Below are 7,193 nucleotides of genomic sequence, written 5' to 3' on the forward strand. Positions count from 1 at the left end.
GTCATTCACTACCATGGCGCCTTAAAACTTGGATCAATTATAAAGGCGACTAGAGTGAGACAAAAGATGATATTCTTTGGATATTACTATTGTTGCCATACAATCTTGATCGATTATAAAGGGAGATAGAGCGAGACAAAGGATAATGCTCTTCAGATATTTTACATGGGTTTTAACACCATAAGATAACATTATGGAATTTTTATATAGAACAATACTAAAGCTAAGGAGGAGAGAGATTAATTCTACTAAAAAATGTTAAGATGACCTAACATATGTGCAAAATGCTGGCTAACAGTGTGAGACTAAGTAGCACAAAATGAAGCATAATACACCTCAAACTACGAGACAATTAAATAGAGAACCTTTTATATTTGAACTCTCATTTAACAATGGAGCACTGAAGGACAAACAGAAAAAGCTAGCTGATAAGAGATTAATAAATTTATATTCCCATCACTACTCTATGTGTGTGGCAGTATTTGACTCGAGTAACCAAATTAAATGTATGAATCAAGGAGAATACTAATGAAGAGACAAGAATTTGCACAAAATTAGCAATCTAATACCATATTAAAATTTATTATTTAACCGCTGATCTGAAAATCCAACTAGTAGGAAAGGCACCACTATGCATGTGAATATTATTATCACTTTGTGATGCGCAAGAAAGTCCAATACACCTTAAAATGTCAACACAGGTAAGAAATTTCTTGGCATATAGGCAAGCAGAAGTTTTACTTGTTAGCCTGAAACTAAAGAGGGTGAAATTTCTCTCTATTTCTCTCGGTGAAGTTTCTTTCTCTCCTCTTTTACCTCCTTTCACGCATCTTCCAAAATTACAAGACTTGTGGAATTGATTTTGTTACCTTGATGAATTGGATGAAGTTCATTTAGGATTCACTTAGAAAGGAGATAATCTCCTAACATATAATCGTGACCTGCCATACTGAACTGCATTTGGGCACAAAAGCATCGCAGCTTCATTGAGTCACATCCATATCCAGGAAATAGCAACCAAGAGACTGTATATCTGATTGAGATAATACACAGTATTAATGGATCAGAAGTTTCATGTCGTCGACTTAGCAGTGAAAAAGGCAATGAGATAATTAGCAATGTATTGCAAGTCAGCAGCGTTCCAAAATTATCACAAAATCCCTTATAAGCAATCACTTCTTGTCGAGAGACAAGAGGAACAAGACAACGGCAAGGGTAGGAAGATGATTTCCATGGCAGTTGTGCGGCAAGGGTGGGAAGATGAAAAGTATGTTATGCGCAATCCATTGATTCGATGTAGGCGAGTGTGATCTAAGCCTTATATTCACTGACCTGTTATTTGCCGGCCAAAAAATTGATGGAAGGTAACCCCAATTTCGCAAGACGCCTAGAAATTGTCAGTGAGATGGCATCAAGTGGATTTCAACAGTTCAAAAAGCTCCCCTGCCTTCTGTTCCTTCATAACCTAATTATGAAACAAATTCCAAATACATGCTTCAGTAGTGGTAAATCAATGTGATCAAAACCATGATCATTGTAGGATAAAGATGGAACTTCCAAAAGTCACAGGTTATACACAATATCTTAAAAAGGAAACATAATGATACAATCCTATCTTTGACCAAGTGATTCCTATATCACAATTACATGATCCGAATCTCATCAATAATATTGATAAACCTCATGAACTTGCTCTAGGAGGCTCACATTTTGCTAAGCTTCGACAATTTTACCGCATAGCTCAAACATACAATAATTTGTTCTAGGTAAGCAAGATCAAAAACTGAAACTGTGAATGTGCAATACAAGTTATAACTTGGTGAAGCAAAAGTAATTTAAAATATAAATATTGTTCAACCTGTGTGATAATAGTTTGATAAGTTTTATTGCGCTACTGTTATCCTCGTATATGTGAAAGACACCTCCGTAACAAGGCAACTCGTACAGTGATCACATCAATTAGAAAATAATATATATGCAGAAAAACAGAAACAAAAGAGCAACTTATTTTTATATGCATTATGCACTAGAATGTGTCAATTTCAAGCTCCAAGGGTAATAGCAATCTAATAGAGATTCATAGGTTTTATCCTAACAAATGTACTGGAGGTCCAAGAATCACATCCAAAGTGAGCACTTTGCCGGGTGAATTAAAGTTGTCTTTATCATGGAAGTTAGATCTTATTTTAGTTGGAATTTGTGATTGCTTAACTCTACAAATAGCAATAACATATATGATACATTCTGTTTGGCTTACAAGTATCTATGAATCTAGTCACCATAACAGCACAAAGGATTACCAAGTAAAGAAGAAAAAGAATCACTTTGCAGCAGATAAATAAAACTCATACAAGAGTAGTAATAATATTTGCTTGCAAGTTCACATTTCTCTACTAGAAATATTGGACAACTACACATGCAGAAAGTGATTTAAAGGCACACTTAAGTAGCATCAAAAGTATATTCTGACTAATATTCACAATTACATATACAACAGAATCCAGATGTTATTGGATAAAACAGAATTTAGAATTGTGTATACAACACTATTCAGATGTTTTTGAATGAAACAGAATTCGGATGTGATAAATTGTACCTTTATTTGGAGATTTTTCGGAAGGCCAATTGTGTCAAGAAAATTACGACCAACTTGATACAGTCAATTGGAATTTCAGTGTCATATTGGTCCTCCTTCAATGGGGTTGATCCATTTCTCTGTTTAAAATGACCACCTATGCACAGAACCAGAACCTTATATTCCTCTGGATTTTGACTGGTATCGGAAGTCAAAATCTTCCATGGAAAATGTAGTAAGCTTCTCCAAATTGGGCCAGCGGTACACTAACAGTTTTGTAGGAATCAGAATATCTAATCAAGTGCCAGTAGATCCTGTCAACCCATGAATTGATTTATCACTATTCCAAAGGTTGTCTATTTGGACAATTTCTAGGTTCTCTGATGTACTATTCAATGATTCCTCTTGACCAAAGTGCAATTTTTGTTCTAAACTATTTGTGCAACCTAAAGTATCAGCTATTGAAATTTTATCATGAAATACCTTTTGATCAGTTTCTAGATCTCCAAATGCTAAATTTGAACCTGTTGGTGATAACGGTGAAGCACCACTATGTAATATAGGCAACTTCAAAGAAATAAAGTGTCCCCTTCTTTCAGCAATTGAACTACAAAGATGTTTTGGCAAAGAAGAAAATCATTCTGTGCATGGTCTCAGTGGTTCCACAGTGATGGAGTGCTGGAAAGAACGGATAGTGGTTGACAAAAAATTATAAGTTATGTGAAGCAGGTGACAGAGTAGGGGAAGGGGATAGCATGTAGATGGTGAAACTGAAGGAGACTCTGAACTACACTTGGAACTAAGGGAGCCAGAAGAAACAGAACTAGGAGACTGGAATGAAGGAGATGCCAAAGCATCTACAGCTAAAATTTGTTATCTGATTCCAAGTGGATCAATATCCCTGATTGATGCAGTATCTGAATACACTCTGAAGATGTCTCTGGAGAGGTACTTATGCCTCAATATACTCCAGCTATTTTCTCTGGTTGGGAGTTGGGTCTCCTGACCATTACTTGAAGAAGAGAATGGTGGGATGACACCTCCAGTGAGAGCCTTATAGAAAAGCCCAAAGTCAACATCATAGGATTCAACTCTCCTTGCACCAACTAGCATCTTAGCAGATGATTTCATCAAATCCTCACTGACCTTTCTGCCACCATGTTCTGAAAGTTGTGCAATGGACAAGGCCTCCCAGAATTCAAAGGGCTCCTCCCCTTCTTCAATTGTCATAATTTCCCCTTCCACCCGCTCATACCTTACCACTTGAAAGGCAGAAGCTTTTGCATCCTTCTCCATTACATATTCACAGTTATTACCAATCCATACGTAGATGGATGAAAGAGCATGCACGATGAAAGCTCCCCTAGAATCCAAAGCAGCTGGAGAAGGATTGTTTAGCAATTTAGGAACAAGATGCAAAGGATCATAGGGGGAGTGTGGAGCCATTCGGTACATCCTGAGCACTGAAGTGGGGCTCAATGAGATCGCATGGACCCTCTTCTGGCACTGTAGCAATTGACAAGCAAAACCCATGTTGGGATTAGCAATCCCCCTTGCAGCCTTTACGAATTGGAAGGCGTTGTCAAAAGTCTGCCCTTCTCTCCACATCAAATAAGCTATAACCAGAGAAGTAGATCGTGACACACCCTGACAGCAATGGACAAACACCCTGCCACCTTGCTGCCGAACATCCTCGAAGTAATCAAATACATCATACAAAATACTTGTTATGTCCTCTGTTGGGCTGTCCTGCAACCAAAGAGTCCTGTAAACAAAGTCGATCTTGAAGTATTCTGGACAAACAAAGCCAACACAGTTCAAAACATGGGTGATCTCATGCTTTTGAAGAATTTCTCGGTTTCTAGCTACATAATCTCCACCGAAGTAGATATGGTCCGCAACCTTGGAGCATTCCTTATCAAAAAAGGCCAACTGATCTCTCCTACCTTTTGAACACGGGGAAGGAAGCTGCAATTTCATGCCATTAACCGGCTTGTGGGTTTCCGCCTTTGCGCTGGGGGTAGGTGGCTGAGACCATTCTTCGACATCATCAGAGCCAGGCCTAGGCCACTCGTCCAAGCTCCGGCGAGCGATGGCAAGGGGCGGGAGACCCAGTCTAGCCTTTTGGCTCTGGGATCTGGGCGTGTGGGGAAGAGGGAAGCAGCGGTGTGAGCCATATCCAGAGCTATTGTCACAGGAAGAGTAGTCCAAGGCAGGCTCCTGCGCCAACGTCCGGGAAGCAGACCATGACGCTGACCTCCTAAAGCTCATACCATCGGACAACGAGCCGGAGGCACCTTGTTCGCTACCCATTGGACAATTGCCGCCCTGAATCAAGTACTCATCCCCTTCTTCCACCCCGAGTGAAGCCGGTCGAAGTGGTACCGCAAAACTGAAGTGCACAAAGCTGAAATCTTTACTCAACAAACAGCATACCAAAACAAAAGGATATTCTGATTAAACAATATTAAATTGTAGCTATTTTCCAATACGAGGGGCTCGATGCCTCCAACGCTAGAAAGCAAAAGCAACAATAATTCATGCGAACACCCACCGATCTACAAGAGAACTCCGACCACGGCAGAAGGCAAGAGAGAGAGAGAGAGAGAGAGAGAGAGAACGGAGGAAGAGGAACCCTCCGACCACGGCAGAAGGCAAGAGAGAGAGAGGGGGAGGAGAGGAGAGGGAAACACAAGTTTTGGAAAAGCGATCATGTGTTTGCACTAAAGTGGACGAAGGATCGAGCGACAGGTGGCGAGTGGAACGGTATTTGACTGCACTTTGGAACGGCTTGGGACTGGCCCCAGTTTGACGGAGAGAAGTTTGATCGGTCGTCGACGGAGATGTATTCCAATTATAAAACATTATAATTAAATAAAGTAACGGCGATGCGACGGCGGCTCGGAGAAAGAGATCTGCGCTTGCTTGTTCTATTTGAAATTTGAATTTTAGAATGTATTTATTTATTACTAAGATTATCCTCTTTTAGGTGTTATTATTATAGATCTACCATCAGATTGGATGATGCTACTTGCGCCCGTTTTAGTAAAAACATCCTTAAAATGACCTTGCTAGATTATGTTTTATTACATTTTTATTTTCAAAACTGATCCAACATTTATAGCAATTTTCGTTAAAATTACTTTATATTTTTTAAATTAGTGCAGTCAAACAGATTAATCCATCCATGATGAAATGAATTAATCTATCAAAAAGTCAAGAATGGATTAGTCTGCCATTTTGATGAGATAAAAAATTTTTAATCTAATTCAATTCAAATCAGATTGCAAATTAGATAATTAATCTATAAACCTATTAAATATATATATTTATATATATATATATATATAAGTTTAAAATTTTTAAGTTTGGATTATAAATTAGATGATTTATATCCATGAATCTATTAAAAAATAAAAATATATTAAAAAATTTTAATTTTAGTTGTGGATTAGATGGATTAAGTCCACGAGTCCATTAAATTTTCAACTTTTATTTTAATTTTTTTTAAAAAAAATAAATTTCTCAAATCACAGACCAACTCAAGTTAACCGCAAACCAATACTCATGGATCATGGATTAGACGGATCAATCTACTTGGATTGATCTTAAAATAAATTAATAAAATATCAATCTAATCTATTTAAATTATTTGACAGAATTAATTAATTTAATGAATTTAATGTAAATTGACTCATCAAATTGATTAATTTAATAGACTTAATCTAAATTGATTGTTGAACAAAAGCATATACTAAAGGCGTACTCGAGTATCATTACTCTAATTACATGTTTTAACTATTTTTGCAGATAAAAAATAAATTATATAGATTTAGAATAAAGTGAACCGATTAAAATTAAATAATTTATTTTTATAATTATTTATTATTTTGTTTGTTGGTGAAAACATTCCAAAGCTACCTGCATCAATAAATAAGTAATATTGCAAAATGACTTTTTTTAACAATATTTGTCCAAAAATAATACGAAAGGTTGTTTTAGATAAATTAAACAAAATGAACTTGAAGAATCCAATATTTGTAGATTAAAGGTCAAAACATCCCAATGTGGATCTGCACTAAATTACATGTGTTTCATATCTGTTCTGATAAATACATCATGAATAGTTCTAACACTAGTTCAAAATACATCGACGTACACGCTCCTGTGATGAGGCTGCGGAAGGAGAAGAAGAGACCTGCAAAGTACTCAAAAAGAGGGTTAGAATAGCATCAGGATGGATCCTGGTAAGTCACTCCGACACTCAAGTTAGGATTTAGTGCAAGGAGTTTAATGACTTAGGGAAATTAGGGTAGAGATGTGCATACCTTACCCCATGAACATGGGCTACCTTTTTATAGCAGTTGATTTCTGAAATAATAGCAACCGTTTGAGAAATATTCTGGCACACTAGTTCCGTTCTAGAAAGATTCAGTCCGTTGATATATATATTCGAGAGTGTGTTCCTATTTCTACGAAAGAATCGATTCTATTCTCTCCAATTTGGGCGAAACAGCCATGTCTCCAAATAAGTATCACGTGCCGAAGATTAACCTTGGATGCAAGAAACGTGCCAAGACCGAGTCATGAGGTCGGCATGTGACACAGAAGGTGTGCC

The 7,193-nt window shown here is 37.3% G+C and overlaps 1 pseudogene; it reads right to left on the reverse strand.

Moving 5' to 3' along the window:
• Positions 1-597: 597 nt before the first annotated feature.
• On the reverse strand, positions 598-5,189 carry LOC141818668 (protein-tyrosine-phosphatase MKP1-like; annotated as a pseudogene).
• Between the last annotated feature and the right edge of the window lie 2,004 nt (positions 5,190-7,193).

Source organism: Curcuma longa, unplaced genomic scaffold (genome assembly GCF_044706935.1).
Source record: "Curcuma longa cultivar G26 ecotype Majalengka, Jawa Barat unplaced genomic scaffold, ITB_CL_G26_1.1 contig_25580, whole genome shotgun sequence".
Taxonomy (NCBI): Eukaryota; Viridiplantae; Streptophyta; class Magnoliopsida; order Zingiberales; family Zingiberaceae; genus Curcuma; species Curcuma longa.